A 20869-nucleotide genomic window follows, 5' to 3' on the forward strand; every position below is an offset into this window, starting at 1 on the left:
GTGCTCAGAGATGAAAAGGCAGGACACACTGAGTGCGCACATCCGCTCCGCTTGCAGTGTGTCACAGCCCTAAGTGGTATTGACGGTTTGTCAAACTACTAGTTCCCTGAACACGTATGGTGTTTGAATGCTGGTGCGCAAGTTATGTACAGCATATGTGTCTATGCAGCTTAGATCGTAATAGCTTTTACTAGAAGCATTCTTAAAAATATAATAATGCTAAAATGCATGTATTCTAAATGAGGACTATGTTAGCCTTGGTGACACAATAGTCACAATTTTATTAAAGACAGGAGGCGAGTATTTTGCTTTACTTCATTTACTAGAAATCTCCAGCAGTAAAGATACATTCCATTTGAAACAAAGTAAAAGCCCCTCAACCAATGGGGGCACAGCAACCATACTATAACATGGATCAGTCCCTTTCACTTCCTCTTTCTTTACTGGATCCAAACAACATCCATAACTGATGATAAACCAAACAACCGCTGAACGGTAACAGTGGAGCAGGACCAGGATGGAGGATATGGCCTCAGAAGTCCCTGACGAATCTGTCTTCTCCATTTCTCTCAATGAGAAAATGACGATTACACTGAAAATGAAACAAAATAACACTGCATAATATTCTGGTCAAAATGAATGATTGAATAAATCAAACAAACAAGTTGAAAGGCAAAATATACACTTTTTTTATTCATCTAGGGAAGGGATTAAAAGGGGGAGGACAAAATACTTGCCTCCTGTCTTTAATAAAATTGGTACTATTGTGTCACCAAGGCTAACATAATACTCATTTTATTACAAGACAGGAGGTTCCTATTTTGCTTTTTTAAAGCTACACATCTAACAAAGTCAGAGCTGTATGAGAAATAGGCTTATGATAAAATTTGCGGAACACAGAGTCTGAGGACCAATCAGCCGCAGTTAAAAGGTCTTGGAGAGAGCAACCCAAAAGGAAAGCTTTAGATGCTGAGGCTTCCCTTACCAAGTGAGCCCCAAAAGACGAAGGAACTAGGACCAGAGACATAATCCATTTAACCCATCTTGCTATGGTAGGAGCAGAGACTGGTCTAAAAGGATGAACATAAGAAATCAGGAGGGGGCCAGAGGCAGAGACAGCTAAGGAAGCTGTTCAAGGTAAATATTCCTTTAGGCATGCGGCTACGCATAAGTGAGGTTCTTCCTCTAAATAGGGATATGAAACCTCAGAGGAAAAAGTCTTGGTACGTCTGTGTATGGAAAAGAGAACCCCTTCTGGGGAGAACGTAAACCCATCTCTATCCAGAGCTTGCACGTCCGATATTCTGCGAAAGGAAAGGAGACAGAGGAGGACAGCCAATTTGGCTGATAACTGTTTAAGAGAAAGTTGATTATTCTGAGGCCAGGATCGAAACAGAGAAAAAATCAAGGATACATCCCAGATGTATTTATACTTAGTTTTGGGAGGGTTCTTTAACCTGATTCCCCTCATAATGCGGCAGATGAGGTGGTGTTTACCTACAGGAAAACCATCCACCGGGTAGTGAGCTGCCGAGAATAGCTGATCTTTAAAGGTTAATGGAGCGATATGCTTTCCCTTGTTCGTAGAGATAAGCGAGGACATTTGCTACTAAGGTAACAGGGGCTGATTAGGGATCGAAACTTTCCGCCATACACCAATGAAGCCATACTGACTAGGCTGCCAAGTAAGATCTTCTAGTTCCTGGAGCCCAAGAGTCCCAGAGGAGTTCTCAAGCTGGGATAGAAAGACCTGAGGAGTCTCAGGAACCCCTGAAATTGTCCAGGCCAGCAGCTGGAGGCTGTTGTTGAAAATTAAGGGATGAGGCGATCCCTGACAGTCTGTAAGGAGATCAGGCAGGAGAGGGAGGGCCAGAGGAGGAAGGACTGAGAGTTCTACCAGGTCTGGGAACCAAGCTTGAGACGGCCAGCATGGAGTGATCAGGACTAATTGGATTTGAAGCCTGCGTGTGTGGAGAATTACCCTGGGAATCATGGAGAAATGGGGGAATGCATAACTCCCCATGAGTGGCCAGGTCTGAAGGAAAGCATCCGAAGCTAACGCACCTGGATCCGGAAGCCAACTTAAATAGGTTGGAAGCTGGGTGTTGGTCCTGGAAGCAAAGAGATCAGGGATAGAGGGCCTCTGAGGGATTGGATATGGAGGAACACTGATTTCAGCAGGTGCTAATTGCTCACATCTCTCCAATAGCGTGAAAACCAATCTGCTACGACGTTGGGCTGGCCCGGTAAGTATTTCGTTATCACTGATATTCTGTGATCGAAGCAGAATTGATAGAACTGTTTTGCCAAGGATGACAGGGTCTGTGATCTGGCGCCACCTAGACGGTTGATATATTGAACCGCTGATATGTTGTCCATACGGAGAAGGACACAGCAATTCGTCAAGGAATCTGCGAAAGAACGTATTGCAAAGGAGCCTGTAATAAGTTCCAAGCAATTGATGTGTAAGGAGGATTCCTCCGGAGTCCATTTGCCTCCCGTAGATTGGAAGTTGCAGGACGCTCCCCACCCCAGAAGGCTGGCATCTGAGTCTATTTATTATATAGTCTGGCAGGGATCCGAAAATAGCCCTGCCATTCCATGCCTCCATATTGTGAAGCCACCATGACATTTGTTTGACCTCTTGGGTCAGGGCAATGGATTGAGATTACAAGTGATTTAGAGCAAGATGAGTGTTTGAGTCTCTGTATAACTCAGTAATAAAGAGGACCTGGGAAGATTGCCTGGATTGAGGCTGAGAGTAGGCCAATGATTCTGGCTAGTTGCCTGAGAGAAATATGTGACTTCTTTAGCATGGAGCTGAGCTCCTTGCGGATGGTTTTTATTTTGGTTTCTGGGAGAGCCAGAGAAGCTAGAAGGGAATTATATGGACTGGGAAGAGGTACAGGATTTTTCAAAATTTATGGTAACCCTAGATTTTGTAGGAGAGAGGCGGTAGTGGACAGGTGTTGCAAGACCTGAGCTAGATGAGACTATTGTCTAGATATAAGATAAGGCGAATTCCCCTGGATCTGAGGAAGGCTGCTACTGGTCTCATGATCTTTGTGAAGCACCACGGTGCCGAACTGAGGCCAAAGAGAAGACAGGTGAACTGCCAAGTCAGTCCTTGCCATAGAAACTGAAGATAGTGGTGAAAAGGCTGGTGCATGGGGACTGTTAGGTAGGCATCTTTCAGATCTAGGCGAACCATCCAATCGTTTATTTGGAAAATGTCCCTGAGAAGATAGATGCCCTCCATCTTGAAATGTCTGTAGTCTAGGAATCGATTGAGTTTCTTTAGGTTTATAACCGGATGGGCTCCCCCATCTTTCTTTTTTACTAAAAACATGTTGCTGAGGAAACCTATTGAGTGGATCTCCTTGATAGCATATTTTTGCCATAGTTGTTGTAGCTCTGAATCTATCAGATGTTGCATTTGAGGTGGTAACGGTATGGGGGTCAGAGGAAGGGATTGGGAAGGGAAATTTACAAATTCTATTTGGAAACCCTGGATCGTCTGATGTACCCATTGGTTCAAGGTGATTAGTGACCATGTTAAAAAACAATGTGCAAGTCTGCCCTCCAACGTTTTGTGGAAAACAAGAAGGGATAAAGTACTGCTCACCTGGTTCAGGTCTTGCTGGGGACACTTGTAGTTGGCGAGGGGCACCTCTGCTCCTGAAGTTCCTACCCCTGGTGGGGAAGAGGGGCCTAATCTGTGGCGCCGTATAGGTCTGCCGGGCGGAGCCTCTGAAATTAGCATGGCTGGACAGGTGCCCCTGAACCTGCCAGCCCTGGCAAAAACACCCCTTTGGGCGTATAGTACCCTTCTTACGTTAGATTGGGCTCTATCAAGAGTCGTGAAAGTCGATATGTATCGGCTGAGTTCCCTGATAAATGATTCGCCAAATAGTAACCCTTTTGTTGCGGAATCTCCTTCCGAGAGGGCCATTTCTGCTAATTTCGGATTGAGGCGAGAAAGGGCTTTGCGGGGTTTACGTAACCAATGTTGTAAAAATGTTGTAATATGCAGGGCAGGGGACCATTCAGAGGAACTAGGGTGCCTCAAATTATCAGGATCAAACATGGGTTGACCAAGAGGGTCCATAATGGCATTTTCTATAACCTCTGGGTTTTCAGGTGTTGGTATTTCATTAGATGGGTCTTGGTCCGATTCATCGGACAAATAGTCATCTGGGTAATACTCCGTATCTAAAGGAGTGGGTACATTTTTGGATTTGAAAGAAAATCAGCAAAATAAGGAGGGATTGCACCAGATTTCAATAGATTGCAAAACAGGTGCAATCGATGGAAAAGGCAAAACAAATTGTCACGTGAGAGACGTAGCGCTGCGTCACGTGATCCAAGATGGGGGCCGTAACAGAAGAAGAAAAACCAAAAGTCGGCTGCTCGTGGGTTATTACACAGGTATAAAAGTATGCCACGAGGGAGAAACAATTACAGCATAAAAAACAGTATTATCGATTAAACAGTGCAAAAGACAAGTTAAGATTCCGTAATTGAAGAAAAAGGGTAGTATATAGATTACGTGATAAATAAATTTAAGCGGTAAAGAGAGAAACGGTATTAGGGTAAAAACAGTCAAAGTGCTTGAAAATTTTAGCAGAAAGAAAAGAAAGAATGAAGGAAAGAAAAGTAGATCCACTCTCATTGAATTAGTGGAAGGAAAAAGGAAAAAAATAAATCACATCACCTTTTCTGCCGGAGAGCAGTAAAGTAAGAGGAAGTGAAAGGGACTGATCCATGTTATATTATGGCTGCTATGCCCCCATTGGTTCAGGGGCTTTTACTTTGAAGTAAAGCAAAATAGGAGCCTCCTGTCTTGTAATAAAATTGTATGTTCTTGACACAATCCTTTCATTGCCATTGCATTGAGCTGCAGTCAAGTTGTTAAAGGGACATTACATTTCTGAGAACGACTACAAAAATGGTTACTATTCATTGTGTTATTGTATTTGCTCCTGTGGCAGCAACTTTTCAGAAAGTCCTTTATAACTCATTAAAGTTGCCAGATGTTAAAGCTCCAGCTTTTTTCGTACTGGGTATTGGAGCTTAGGTATTCTCACATACTGTGACAGAAGCAGTGCACACACATTTTGCAGATCCCACATGGGATAGTTTGTGATTGGCTGTGATGCCTGCTGGGGGCATTGCTGGTTTGGGTGATTACAACCAAGAAGGAGGGGAGGGCAATTATTCAGATCTCCCAAAGTGGTACCATGTCATATTGGCCATGAATATGTGATTAGAGATGCCACAACCAGTTGAGTGTAAAGAGACTGATTTATCTTGTTGATAACACATTTTTATTTGAAGTATAGGGTTTTATAGATGCTGTGACCGCACTTTATTGCTGTGTAATATGTTAGTAATAAGTACTGGTAACCTATTTTATTTCATGGACCAACATGACCCAGTCAGTACCTCCGAGAAACATGTTGGGTTCCCAGAGGCAGAACTTTTCACTTTCTGCGATGAGATTTTTTTTGAGAATTTTGTTTTGCAGCTCATTTTTAAATAAAATTGAATTTTAAATTAGGCAGTTACACTAAAGCACCAGCTCAAGTGCAATGTGTTGATTAACTGGAGAGTAAAGCTAAAGTTTTTAAAATCTCTCAAATAATTTTATTTTACTTTTCTTTTAATCTAACTAACATCACAAGGTAGAAATGTATTAATAAAAAAGGTACAATCAGAAGTCAGAGCTTAGTAGGTCAAGAAAGGCTAAGGGGGAGGGTTGAAAGATTCCCTGAGAGCCAGTCAACAATAAATGTACTGCTGCTCCATATTTCACTGCTCTCTTCAAACAGCACTTTGCTCAGAATGCACTGTTAATGAAAACTAACAGTGCAGAAAGAGCAAAGCTCTGTTTAAAGTGAACAGTCTAATGTGGAGCATTGCTGTAAAGTGAAAGTGCTAAGAGTTCCTGCATGTGTCCTATTCTTTCTGCAGACATGCTGCATTTTCTGCGATGACATCTCAGATCACTGCATGTTCTGCCTTGGGGGGTTGGGTTATGTCCCTTTAAGGTCTATTTCTCAAATGTGTATGTTTATTTTATAACATTCTTGCTATGAAGAAGAGGCATGCTATTTCTGCAGACACAAATTAAAGTTTCATGATTTAGTCAGTGAAAAAGTAATATTCAGGTTTTTTGGGAAAAATTACTCCTATTTTGGATGACATGGGCCTCCAGTACCTCCTGCCAGAAATTACGCAGACTTGGGCAGGACCACCATAAGTGTTGGCGGGAAATTTCTCCACCTCATCCCCTCCAACATCTGTCTCTTAAAGGATAACTGCTATGCACTCTGTGAGGCATTAAATACCACCTACATAGGAATTTGAGTTGCATTTCTTGAATAGTTGCAGACACTGAGCAAGATTCGTTGTTGTGAAAGCTTTGAGCCACAATACATGACTAAGGTCTGTACCTAGTTCTGCGTTCCATACCAATGTGTATGTTGGAAGTAAGGTGTCTTGTGGTAACAATGTAAGCTTATAGATTATAGATATTGCGTGTCTAGGCATTGAAACCATGGTACAAGGAGTTAAATCCCTATTCAAATATGTTTTGCATTTATGATTTACTAAGTAATGGGTAAGATGATTGTACCTAAGCCATGAAGGAAATAGCTTGGGGTTCTATTCTTGTAGTCACATCTGTGAGATTAGTTTGCCGTTTATTTCCAGTATGGGAACCTAAATACTGATATGGTAAATCGGGATTTTCTCTGATTGGCAGTAATGGTGAGAACAACAAAGATATATGTGAGCTGGTGGTGAGGGATTTGTTTCATTCATATAATATTTTAGCTGTAAATGGGTATTTAGTTATCCGTTTAGGGCATTTTATAGGGGGTGTTCATGTTAATGTACCTGTATTCTTTAATCCAAAAATTTAATTGTCTAATCAAACCCATGCTTTTATCTTTAGTATTGTGGCACCATTACATTCAACATTGAAGCAAAACAGCTCAACAATATCTGGCTACATCAGGAACCCCCAGTCCACCTCTATCTTTTGGCAGATACATTGTATGCGATAAAATCCTAGGACTTATACCAGCCCAGATATAACCCTCTATACGTTTTTATGTTATGTATAGCCAATTGGCAATGATATCGGAATAGTCTGTAACCGATAAGGAATATGCTGGAGTACATTCATTTTAATGAATTTTATCCTACCTAACCATGATAATGGCTTGTTCTTCCAGGGTGATAGATCTCTAATGATTTCTTCATTCAGTCTTTAATAATTATAGTTAAATAGGTTTGGTGGTTAGCAGTAAGAAACCTACATAGATATTTTAACTTTTTAGGTGTCACTGTGATCTTATATTCTGTTTGCAATGTTTGTATATTAAGTGTCTGGGCTGAAATATTTAATAATGTAGACTTTGTCCGATTAGGGTGCAAGTTAGAAACTTCTCCATATGAATCTAATTCTGATAATTTGAGGATGGACGTTTCAACGTCTGTTAGTGTAAACAGAAGATCATCTGCATAAAATGCTTTCTTGTATTCTGTTTCGCCAACTTTTATCCCTGGGATGTTATCATTATTTCTTATTTGTAAAGAGGTTAGCCAGGCTCTGTCTATGTCAACAATAATTATAATTATACTTGAGGGGGCGACCGTCCATTAAGTACATACATTAATACACCTTGGAGACAAAATAGCAGCATGAAGCAATCTTCTTCTCAGGATGCTCATATACTTATACTTTGCAGCTTAAATAATCGCTAGGTGCACAAATATAGCCATAAGCTTACCTCCGCATATATAGCGGTCGCCTCTATATACGCACTCCCTTAGCCTATATTGGCTCTTACCTGGAGCAAAATTGCCCGTAGGGCTTTTCAGAGGTCTTACTTGGTAGCTAGGCTTCGGTCACTTTCCACCTTCACAATGCATGAACGCTGCTGTGCAATTTCACTGTATCATTAGAACTCCTCTCTGGCGACTTGTTCAAACTGGAGCCCCTCCTGTGTCGTCATGGTCTGTAACACACCGGATCCAAGTAACAAGCCCTTTGTTCAAAAATTGGAAAGTCACCTTAAAGACACAAAACACATTTTTATTATCTTCAAAGAGGAGTATGGAGGTACACATTCAGCTGGCTTACAGTGGATGTGATCTCTCTATACTCTACTATCCCTCATGATCTGGGTCTACGGGCTATTGACTATTTCCTAGACAATTTTGATACAGATTTCAAAGTGTTTATATTGGATGTTATAAAATTCCATCTTGAACACAATTATTTTATGTTTGAGGGGGAGTTTTATTTACAAAAGCAAGGTACGGCTATGGGGGCGCGGTTTGCGCCCTCATATGCTAACCTTTTTATGGGGTGGCTTGAAAATGCTTGATTATGAACGATGGTAATATAGAGTGACAAGTGGAGAAAGCGCCTACTGTGTACCTCAGCCCGGGAAAAGGTGCACCTAGCAGACACCGAGAGGCAAACTGTATAAGGAGAAAGCCCAGGCGCCTACCAAAAGGAGGCAGGTACTAAACAATCACTGGTAGAAAAACTGATCAGATTAAAAATTAAAATTAAATTTAATTACATAAAATGACATATATTACATATTGTCATGGATCCATGAAAGCTAACAATATTAAGTTAAAAACATAGGCAATATAAGAACAAACAACAATATAAAATCAACAATAGAATCTGTAGAGTCACTGGTGAGAGGTATGTAGGCGAACTAAACTTAGGTAGAGCTCTGATGTGGTGCAGGGTATTATTAGAATGAGAAGGGTGTGTCCTTCCGCCCTTACTATTTAGTGAAATCGCGTTCCTAATGTGCCAAGTCTTGAGAAAGGCCTGACACGGGCCGAAACTCGTAGACACTGGTAAGCCTTATTTCTATTTGTTTCACACTGTTATACAATCTACACTATTTGCATTTTCTTTTTTAGGAGGAGATCGTTACACCCCAAGCCTTATTAGCCTCACACACTGTAGCGGTGATCACTACAATCAAGTTACATGGCAGACACTGTCTGATTAGGACAGTGCACATCACTCATTTACTTTTACATTTTTTTGTTCTCATTTTGGAGATTACCACTTTATATTTTTGTTTTTAATTTGGAGTCTATCACTTATTTTAAACACATTTTTATATATTTTTATATTTTTGTTTTCAATTTGGAGATTACCACTTTATATTTTTGCTTTTGGAGACTACCACTTTTTATTTGGAGACTGCCACTTTTTTATACACTGAGTTTTGACAAAGAGATTGAGGTTCTAACAACGGACACGTTTTTAACTATCTTTTTCATATTTTGGATTTATATATCAATGGTTGACACTGTTTGTATTTAAGTTATTCAAGGACAAGTTGAAATTCTGAATATCCAGCATCACTTATTGGATTTCATCACTATTTTCCTACACTATTTATGGCACATTAGGAACACGATTTCACTAAATAGTAAGGGCGGAAGGACACACCCTTCTCATTCTAATAATAATACCCTGCACCACATCAGAGCTCTACCTAAGTTTAGTTCGCCTACATACCTCTTACCAGTGACTCTACAGATTCTATTGTTGATTTTATATTGTTGTTTGTTCTTATATTGCCTATGTTTTTAACTTAATATTGTTAGCTTTCATGGATCCATGACAATATGTAATATGTCATTTTATGTAATTAAATTTAATTTTAATTTTTAATCTGATCAGTTTTTCTACCAGTGATTGTTAAGTACCTGCCTCCTTTTGGTAGGCGCCTGGGCTTTCTCCTTATACATATGAACGATGGTAACCCTTTCAGGAAGTCTATATTCCCTTATAAAAGGTTTATAGATGACCAAATTATGGTGTGGGAAGGAGACAAAGAAGGATCTGAGTTATTTGTCTCCTTCCTTAATAGAAACACTATGGGCATGAAATTTACTTTTGAATGGAGTAAAAACTCGATAAACTATTTAGATCTGGTTTTTAAGCGTAGATGTACCTGCTAAGAGTTAAAATAGACCTGTATCGGAAGCCGATAGCAGGCAGTGCTCTCCTACATGCTACTAGTAACCATCCTAAGCACGTAGTCAAAGGCATCATCAAAGGGCAAATGATGCAAGCAAAAATAAATTGTTCCCAAAAAAAGTGGATATATATAAAGTAAAAAAATTAGCTTAGAGACATGATGGTAGAAAGGAGATATCATAAAAATCAAATCGATAGCATTAGTAAACAGGTTGATGCTATGGATAGAGGGGAGTTTCTAGCTCCCGGAAAAGACAAAGATAAAAATAAAGATTTTAAACCATTGTTCATCACTCAATAGTCTAACCAATACACAGCGATACGTGATATCATTAAAAAATATTTGCCCATAATGTATGGAGATGAGGCCCTAAAGACAACAATAGAACAAGGCTGTAGGTTTGTGTATAAGAGAGGTAAACCACTGGGGAACCTACTGTCCCCCAGTGAACTGAGGAGGAGAAATATAAATCAAGGAAACACCTGGCTACAGAAAAATGGCACTTACAGGTGTGGTAGCAGAAGGTGCAGAGCTTGTGGATATATTAAAGTGACAAAAAAAGTTTGTCTTTTTATACAGGTGAAGAGTTTGATGTAAAAGGGTGTATCAATTGCTCCACAGAATATGTGATATACCTGATGGAATACAAAGAACACAAGAAACAATACATTGGGATGACTACTTGTGATGTGAGAACAGGAATACGAGAGCAACCCACATATATTGAGAATGACATACCCTGCTTTGCTCTAGCTAAACATTTTATAGAAGACCACAGCCAGGACCTTAAACTTTTCATTTGGAATGCTATAGAGGTGATCAAAAAAACACATAGTGAAGGTGATAGGCTTAATATTTTAAAAAGACAAGAAGCCCATTGGATCTTCAAGTTACAAACCCAAGTACCACAAGGTTTTAACTCTGAACACGATATTATCAATTGTTGGTTCTTATAAACTGGGAGCATCCAAGTACCTGTTTTGGTTCTAATCTAAATAAAAGTATTGTCAAAGCTGTTGGATAAAAATGTGGGGTCTAATTTGTTAAACTTTTTTGGTTGGATGAAATATGGATCGTTTCCTTTGGATATATATATAAAAAAAGAGAAAATAGATCCGTTACAACCTAAAATTGGATTGATTTATATTCCGGATTGCATTGTGTGTAAAAGGTAACACAGTCTATGGTATAGAGAAGTCAAATATACATAGTTACCTGTCTAGTGCTTGTTTAGTAATATTGTAGTTTCCATCAAATAACAGTTGGCTAGATTACGAGTTTGTGGTATGAGTGAAAAAGCAGCGTTAAGGCTCATAACGCTGCTTTTTCACTACCGCTGGTATTACAAGTCTTGTAAGTTTAGGGGCACCGCACACTTTTTTGGCCTTAACGCAACGTAATTACCGCAGCTTTCAAACAGGTCTTTTTCAATGAGACTTCCTTTGTTCTGGTATTACGAGCCTGCCTGGGAGGCCAAAAAGTGAGCCAAGATCGATACCGTAAACTGAAAGTCAGTAGTTATGAGTTTTGCGCTACAAAGCTGTAGCATAAAACTCATAACTAAAGTGCTAAAAAGTACACTAACACCCATAAACTACCTATTAACCCCTAAACCGAGGCCCTCCCGCATCGTAAACACTAAAATAAATTTATTAACCCCTAATCTGCCGCTCTGGACATCGCCACCACTAGAATAAACATATTAACCCCTAAACCGCCGCACTCCCACCTCGCAAACACTAGTTAAATATTAACCCCTAATCTGCTGTCCCTAACATCGCCGCAACCTACATTAAAGTTATTTTATTAACTCCTAATCTGCCGCCCCCAATGTCGTTGCCACTATACGAAAGTTATTAACCCCTAAACCTAACCCTAACACCCCCTAACTTAAATATAATTAAAATAAATCTAAATAAAACTTACTATCATTACCTAAATAATTCCTACTTAAAACTAAATACTTACATATCAAGTAAACCCTAAGCTAGCTACAATATAACTAATAGTTACATTGTATCTATCTTAGGGTTTATTTTTATTTTACAGGCAAGTTTGTATTTATTTTAACTAGGTAGAATAGTTACTAAATAGTTATTAACTATTTACTAACTACCTAGCTAAAATAAATACAAATTTACCTGTAAAATAAAACCTAACCTGAGTTACACTAACACCTAACCTTACACTACACTTAAATCAATTACCTTAATTAAATAAAATTACCTAAATTACAAAAAACAAACACTAAATTACACAAAATAAAAAAAGACATTATCGGATATTTAAACTAATTACACCTAATCTAATAGCCCTATCAAAATAAAAAAAGCCCCCCCCCCCCAAATAAAAAAAACCCCCTAGCCTAAACTAAACTACCAATAGCCCTTAAAAGGGTCTTTTGCAGGGCATTGCCCTAAAGAAATCAGCTCTTTTACCTGTAAAAAAAAAAAATACAAACACCCTTAGTAAAACACCCAACAGTAAAACCCGCCACCCACACAACCAACCCCCCAAATAGAATCCTAACTAAAAAAAACTAAGCTCCCCATTGCCCTGAAAAGGGCATTTGGATGGACATTGCCCTTAAAAGGGCATTTTAGCTATTTTTCAAGTTCCCAAACCCTAATCTAAAAATATAACCCACCAATAAACCCTTAAAAACACTAACCCCCGAAGATCCACTTACAGTTTTGAAGACCGAACATCCATCCTCAACGAAGCCGGGAGAAGTCTTCATCCAAGTGGCAAGAAGTCCTCAATGAAGCCGGGAGAAGTCTTCATCCATGCCGGCAGAAGTGGTCCTCCAGATGGGCAGATGTCTTCATCCAGACGGCATCTTCTATCTTCATCCATCCGGCGCGGAGCGGGTCCATCTTCAAGACATCCGGCGCGGAGCATCCTCTTCAATCGAAGTCTTCTTCCAGAATGAAGGTTCCTTTAAATGACGTCATCGAAGATGGCGTCCCTTGAATTCCGATTGGCTGATAGAATTCTATCAGCCAATCGGAATTAAAGGTGAAAAATCCTATTAGCAGATGCAATCAGCCAATAGGATTGAGCTTGCATTCTATTGGCTGATTGGAACAGCAATAGGATTTTTTCACCTTTAATTCCGATTGGCTGATAGAATTCTATCAGCCAATCGGAATTCAAGGGACGCCATCTTCGATGACGTCAATTAAAGGAACCTTCATTCTGGAAGAAGACTTCGATTGAAGAGGATGCTCCGCGCCGGATGTCTTGAAGATGGACCCGCTCCGTGCTGGATGGATGAAGATAGAAGATGCTGTCTGGATGAAGACTTCTGCCCGTCTGGATGAAGACTTCTGCCGGCTTGGATGAAGACTTCTGCCGGCTTGGATGAAGACTTCTGCCGGCTTGGATGAAGACTTCTGCCGGCTTCGTTGAGGATGGATGTCCGGTCTTCAAAACTGTAAGTGGATCTTCGGTGGTTAGTGTTAGTTTTTTTTAAGGGATTATTGGGTGGGTTTTATTTTTAGATTAGGGTTTGGGCACTTGAAAAAGAGCTAAATGCTCTTTTAAGGGCAATGCCCATCCAAATGCCCTTTTCAGGGCAATGGGGAGCTTAGGTTTTTTTAGTTAGGATTTTATTTGGGGGGTTGGTTGTGTGGGTGGTGTGTTTTACTGTTGGGGGTTGTTTGTATTATTTTATTTATTTTTTAACAGGTAAAAGAGCTGATTTCTTTGGGGCAATGCCCCGCAAAAGGCCCTTTTAAGGGCTATTGTTAGTTTAGTATAGACTAGTTTTTTTTTTATTTTGGTGGGGGGGGGGCTTTTTATTTTGATAGGGCTATTAGATTAGGTGTAATAAGTTTTTAAATGTCTGATAATTTCTTTTTCATTTTGTGTGATTTAGTGTTTGTTTTGTAATTTAGGTAATTGTATTTAATTTATGTAATTTATTTAATTGTAGTGTAAGGTTAGGTGTTAGTGTAAAACAGGTTAGGTTTTATTTTACAGGTACATTTGTATTTATTTTAGCTAGGTAGTTATTAAATAGTTAATAACTATTTAGTAACTATTCTACCTAGTTAAAATAAATACAAACTTGCCTGTAAAATAAAAATAAACCCTAAGCTAGCTACAATGTAACTATTAGTTATATTGTTTTAAATAGGAATTATTTAGGTAATGATAGTAGGTTTTAATTAGATTTATTTTAATTATATTTAAGTTAGGGTTAGACTTAGTTTTAGGGGTTATTAAATTTAGTATAGTGGCGGCGACGTTGGGGGTGTTAGATTAGGGGTTAATAAATGTAGTTTGGTGGTGGCAGATTAGGGATTAATAATATTTAACTAGTGTTTGTGATGCAGGAGTGTGGCGGTTTAGGGGTTAATATGTTTATTATAGTGGCGGCGATGTCCGGAGCAGCAGATTAGGGGTTAATAAATATAATGTAGGTGTCGGCGATGTCAGGGGCGGCAGATTAGGGGTTAATAAGTATAAGATTAGGGGTGTTTAGACTTGGGGTTATGTTAGGGTATTAGGTGTAAACATAAATTTAGTTTCCCCATAGGAATCAATGGGGCTGCGTTACAGAGCTTTACACTGCTTTTTTGCAGGTGTTAGACTTTTTCATCAGCTGGCTCTCCCCATTGATGTCAATGGGGAAATTGTGCACGAGCACGTAAAACCAGCTCACCGCGGCTTTCAGCAGCGCTGGTATTGGAGTGCGGTATGGAGCTCAATTTTGCTCTACGCTCACTTTTTGCCTGATAATGCCGGGTTTTTGTAAACCTTTAATAACAGCGCTGTAGGGAAGTGAGCGGTTACAATAACTTGCAAGTTAGCACCGCATCCCTCATAACCCAAAACTCGTAATCTAGCCGAGTGTTTGGTGTTTAACCATTAATAACGTCTAGCTCTGAGACAATAACTCTGTTCCCTAAGGCTATTCCATATGTTACTAATATAGCGCTGTGTCTAAGGGAAAAAAAGGGGATTTAGTTCTGCCCATAATATGACGATAATGGGAAAGAAATACCATAGCAAAGTTGCTTGTTTAGTGTCTGCTTAATAACAATCTAGTAACTATGTTTGGTTTGTATTCAATAATAAAGCCTAGTTTTGATACAATAACATTGCTCCTTAAGACTATTCTACATGCTACTTATATAATGCTGTGCTTATGCTATAAAAGCGATTTAGCTCCGCACATAACATGACGATAATGTGACGTGAATGCTGTTTAGTATTCTTTTTAATATTAAAAGAAATTCCTTTGTCACATAGCGAACTGTGGAAACTGTCAAAAACAAACAAATGCAGAATTACGGTTTTAGTCTATATATCCTGTAATCGGGAGTCTATGTAACATTGTGTAATGATACTTAGATCACCTATACGTGTCTTTGTAAATACAATGCACCAAGCTGCTGACAAAAAAAACCTCTAGAGATGGGGAAAAATGAATAATGATCAAGGTCCGATTTTATATATTTTTGTGTTTACTCTTTTATCCAATATAACAAATATGTATCTAGAAAAGATGTCTTGTTATATATTTGGAGTTGGGAAGGAGTGAGAGAAAAAAAGTCTAATGGGAGTGGTGTAATTATCTGTGTATTTAAGTCTCAGGTGAAGGTTTTGTGAGTATGGTCTATGATTACGGCATGATTTTAAGCCGAAACGCATAAGACCGCAATCTTTTACACTACGGTTTATGTTGGATTTTAATCATTAAATTGAACATTTTATTTACTACTAGCCTGGATCTTCTACAATTATTTTTCGATCATTATTTCTTACCTTGTAAGCTAACACCTCAAAAGATAAGGCCAAAAGCAAGGGTCACACCAGCCTGGTACCTTTTTTATTTATAGAAAAGGAGTCCAATATGACCCCGTTTACTCTGACTCTTGAGTTTTGAATTAAGTACAGAGGAAGAATCATATCTAAAAAAATTGCTGCTAAAGTTCATCTTTTCCATGCACTGATGCAGAAAAGACCAGTTAACTCGAAGGCCTTCTCTGTGTCAGTTGAAATAAGGATCATGGAGATATTTTTTTTTTTTTAGATTGGTGTGCAATATCAGCTGCAAAACTTTTGTGGCAGAGAGGCCTGGGACAAAACCCACCTGGTATGTGGAAACCCACCCTGTAATCTATTTAATTGGTTTGCAATCACTTTTGCCAATATCCTGACGTTTGTGTTTTAATAGAGATATTGTTCTAAAGTTTTCAGTCCTATTTGCAGTGATCCCCAAACTGGGTAAAAGCAACAATGTGGACTTCTAACATATTCATTGATAAGTATGGTGATTCATGTAGGTCATTAAAAAGTTAAAGCATAGGTGGGATCAAAGCAATTTTGGTATTGCTTGTAATTGCTAGGAGTGAACCCATCCTGGACCTGGGCTTTTACCAGATGGGAGGTCTTTAATTGCTTGCGTCAGTTACTCTGCAGTTATTGGGGATTCTAAGGAGAGTAGAAAGGCACAAGCCTTACATATAATTCTGTGTCAAAGATTGATTTATTTTGTCCCCCTCTAAGTTTTTGGTATTTGGTCTTTTATTAATTATCTTATGTAGGGAGCCATAGTATTTTCAGAAGGTATTGGCTATTTGGAGACAGTTGTATTTTTGGGGGGTTTTGTTTTTAACATTGTGCTATCCGTGGTATTAAGGGAATGAATATACGCCTTAAAGTGAAAGTAAAGTTTCCTCCGTTGCTAACTGTAATAACATATTAGGTTCTAAATCAATAGGACTTTCATTCATGAAATGTTTCTAACTTGTGTTCAAATCAAGTTTTACCTGAAATAAAAGAAGAATGTTACCGTCTATAAAATCAACCCGTTTTTTTTTTTTGCTGCATATTGCTTCCTGATCACGTTTTTCTTTGGCTAACTGAAATTCTGGCCGTTAGGCGGCCGTGAAGCGACATCATCAACCTATTGTGGGATCTGCGCATGCGGTAAATCTACGATCTTTACTTTTTTGTTAAAGGGACAGTTCACCCAAACAATTTCTCCCATTTAAATTGTTCCCAATGATCCATTTTACCTGCTGGAGTGTATTAAATTGTTTACAAGTAACTCCTTTACTCCTATTTTGGCCTTTGAAATAGCTGATTTAGCTTGTGGTTTCCCAGCCTATACTGAAAGTTTTGATACTGGAGTCTCAGCTATTGAATAGCCTAAGTAAACACAGCCAGCAGAAGCAGAAGAAATTACACTCTCAGTGGGGTGCAGGATAACTAAGTAATAACATGATACTTTTCCATTGTTCTCTCTATGTACTGAGCTTTAGGTTTCCAGACAAATATAAGATACAGAGGCAAGTGTGTACACACAAAGTGTTAACATAATGAGATCTGATATTACCTGAAGCTCAACCCATTGTAATAGGCTGTGGTTTAAAAGTACAAAACCAGCTACTTCATATACACAAATAAACCTGAAAATGCAGTTTCTCATACTCTGCAGCTGGTATAACAAGTCATTGAATCTACATTAATATAAAAAAAATGTACAGTGTACTGTCCCTTTATATGCGTGCGCCCGAATCGCGCATGCGCAGAACATTTGGGACTGACTGAACAGAAATGTCACCTGCTTTGATAGACTAGATAGACGTATGCGCTTTGAAGACTGGTTGGAGTGAGAATCGCATGCGCATGAACAATAGTAATGGTCCTTGTGAACGTGCATCTCTGATACGTATAGAGCGGGTTGGACCGCTCTATACGTAAACACTGTAAAATATAGGAAGTAGAAGATGGGAGGAGTCAGCAGAAGAACAGTATAACGAGAATGTAATAAAACAAATGCATAAATCAATACATTTGTTAGGAAAAAAATATAGCGATTTTCGTATTATACAGTTAGACAATGCAGTAGTGTGTTCAAATGAGACCAAATTTACTTTCACTTTAAGTTGTTTTCTTTTTTTACAGATTTGTTTCCTCCTTCAAAACATGTTGCTTTAAGTGCATAGCTTTTTGCTGATGTACTTCTAATAAGTGTATTCTTAGATCTAACCTGGCTTGTGTCAGTGATTTTGTAATAATTATGTTCAAGGGGTAACTTCTATGGTTTGTTCATAAAATATGTGTATGTTTCTTTCTGTATGATTTTAAAAGTTTAGCTTTTTGTTTGATAAGCTCGCCTTGAAGTACACTTATATGGGCTTCCCATAAGTTTGCCATTGAGGAAGTTGGAAAGATAATAAGTGAAAAATGTGAAACTTTAGGTTTCTCACTGAAATTATTTACAAACAGCTTCTGCAATTATGGCACAAATGGTTGTAAATGCTTCTCTGGGATCCCCTTTGTTCAAAAATAGCAGACATATATGGCTTTGGCATTGTTTTTTGGTAATTAGAAGGCCGCTAAATGCCGCTGCACACTACATTAGTATTGTGCACAGCAGTGAAGGGGTTAATTAGGGACCTTGTAGGGTTAGTTTTAGCTTTAGTGTAGTAGACAACCCAAAGTATTGATCTAGTCCCATTTTGGTATATTTCATGCCACCATTTCACCTCCAAATGCAATCAAATAAAAAAAAAAACGTTCACTTTTTCACAAACTTTTTTACAAACTTTAGGTTTCTCACTGAAATTATTTACAAACAGCTTGTGCAATTATGGCACACATGATTGTAAATGCTTCTCTGGGACCCCCTTTGTTCAGAAATAGCAGACATATATGGCTTTGGCGGTGCTTTTTGGCAATTAGAAGGCCGCTAAATGCCGCTGTGCACCACACTTGTATTATGCCCAGCAGTGAAGGGGCTAATTAGGTAGCTTGTAGGGAGCTTGCAGGGTTTATTTTAGCTTTAGTGTAGAAATCAGCCTCCCACCTGTTACATCACACCCCCTGATCCCTCCCAAACAGCTCTCTTTCCTCCCCCACCTCACAATTGTCCCCGCCATCTTAAGTACTGGCAGAAAGTCTGCCAGTACTAAAATAAAAGGTATTTTTTATATTTTTATTATTTTAAAGAAAAAACAACAACTATATTCTGCTGTGTAGGATCCCCAACCTCCCTGGTTCCCCCCCCAAACAGCTCTTTAGCCCTCCCCCTCTACCTTATTTGCATCATCTTGGTTACTGGCAGCTGTCTGCCAGTACCCAATTTACAATCATTTTTTTTCCTTTTTTTCCCCCTATTTTTCTGTAGTGTAGCTTCACCCCCTCAAAAACCAACCCCTCACCCATCCAAGATCCCTAAGATCACAATTCCCTCCCTCCTCTCTCCCACTTTATTTGGCCAAATGTTCCATAGGTTAGCGGTTTCCTCCCGCGCACGCACCCGTGCGCACTCCCAGTAACTCCGCCCATGATCCCGCCCCCTTTGACTAATTCCTCCCACCAATGGCCGCCCACCCGCCTCCCTCATCGACTCCCACCCCCCAACGATCGTGGCTATCGATGTCTGATGCAGAGAGGGCCCTCTCTGCATCGGATGGCTAAAAACTGTTATTGCGGGATGCCTCAATATCGAGGCATCACTGGAATAACAGGAAATCAGCTGGAAGCGATAAGGATCGCTTCCACTGCTTGAAGGAACCAACTACATACAGGGCACGTCTATGGTCGTTAAGGGCATTTTTTTGTAGGACGTACCCTGTATACCGTTGGTCCTTAAGGGGTTAAAAATGTTAATTTTTTTATTTTACAATGTATCATTCAATACATTTATGTTAAATTATGCAATTTGTTCTTTGGATAGCAGAAAATGATATAATATTACAAAATTATTACACTGACTTTATAATGCCACCTGGCTACTTCGTAATGCCACCTAGCTGGCAAAAATTTCTGTGGAGAACACTGGAATCTGTAAATGTATAGTGGATTCTCAAATATTTATTAAGAGGTAGAGAATAGAATGCATAATTCCTGACTGAAGAGTGTATAGTGTGCAACACATTGTGTAATGGCATGATAGAGATGGTGGTTCTTATCTACTTTATTGTATGGCTGGGTAAGCTGGCCGAGCTGTTTGACAAGTCTACAGAGGGTTCTGGGGGGGGGGGGGGGTGCATTAGCATTTCCTGCTAGAAATACTGTCCCTTTTGTGTGTTGTAACATCAGATTAGCTACTTTTTTGACAAATTTACGCTGCTCATGGTTTGGGGTGTATATGTTGACAAAAGTTATATGACGGCCATAGAGCTGACCTATTAGTAACAGATAACGGCCACCAGGATCTTTTACTGTGTGCAATATTTGGAAAGGTGGTGATTTGTGTAGAAAGATTTCAACACTACTTTTCTTACATAGGTCACAGGCAAAGAGGACCGTGTGTATACAAAGAGAGAAGTGCTCTACCAGGAATGATCAGCTCAATAGCTTGTTCTATGGCGAGTCACCACCTAGGAGTAGCCTCTTTTAGCCCAGTTCTGCTTTTCACAAAAGAAAAACTTTTCTGAAGTAGATCAGTCTGATCCTGCCAAGTAACTGGGCTAAAAGTTGCTACTCCTAGGTGGTGACTTGCCATAGAACAAGCTATTGAGCTATAGGAAAATACTCTAGTGACCGTATCCGTCACTATAGTACTTATAAAAGGCGCCTAGGATCACGGGTAAAATTCCTTAAAATGTAGTATAAAATGTAAAGTATATAGTGTGATGTAATATTATATTATGTTGGTAAGGTGGTAATAACCCAATAGATATAAAATTATAAAATTAAAAGATATATGTATAACAATAAGAAGAAATTATGTAAAAATATATAAACTAGTATTCAACAAACCATATATGTATAAATATACAAACTAGTAATCCAAAGGATGATGAATTGTAATAAGGCAGTCCTTTATTTTGATACTAGATTGTCCCAAAAGGTGTCTAGATTGTCCC

General features: G+C 39.0%; 1 protein-coding gene across 3 annotated transcripts in view; it reads left to right on the top strand.

Annotated features, from left to right (window-relative positions):
- Positions 1 to 20869, top strand: part of PMS1 (PMS1 homolog 1, mismatch repair system component) — a 508329-nt gene that overhangs the window by 722 nt on the left and 486738 nt on the right. The window lies entirely within an intron of this gene.

This window comes from Bombina bombina, chromosome 1, assembly GCF_027579735.1.
Source record: "Bombina bombina isolate aBomBom1 chromosome 1, aBomBom1.pri, whole genome shotgun sequence".
Lineage (NCBI taxonomy): Eukaryota > Metazoa > Chordata > Amphibia > Anura > Bombinatoridae > Bombina > Bombina bombina.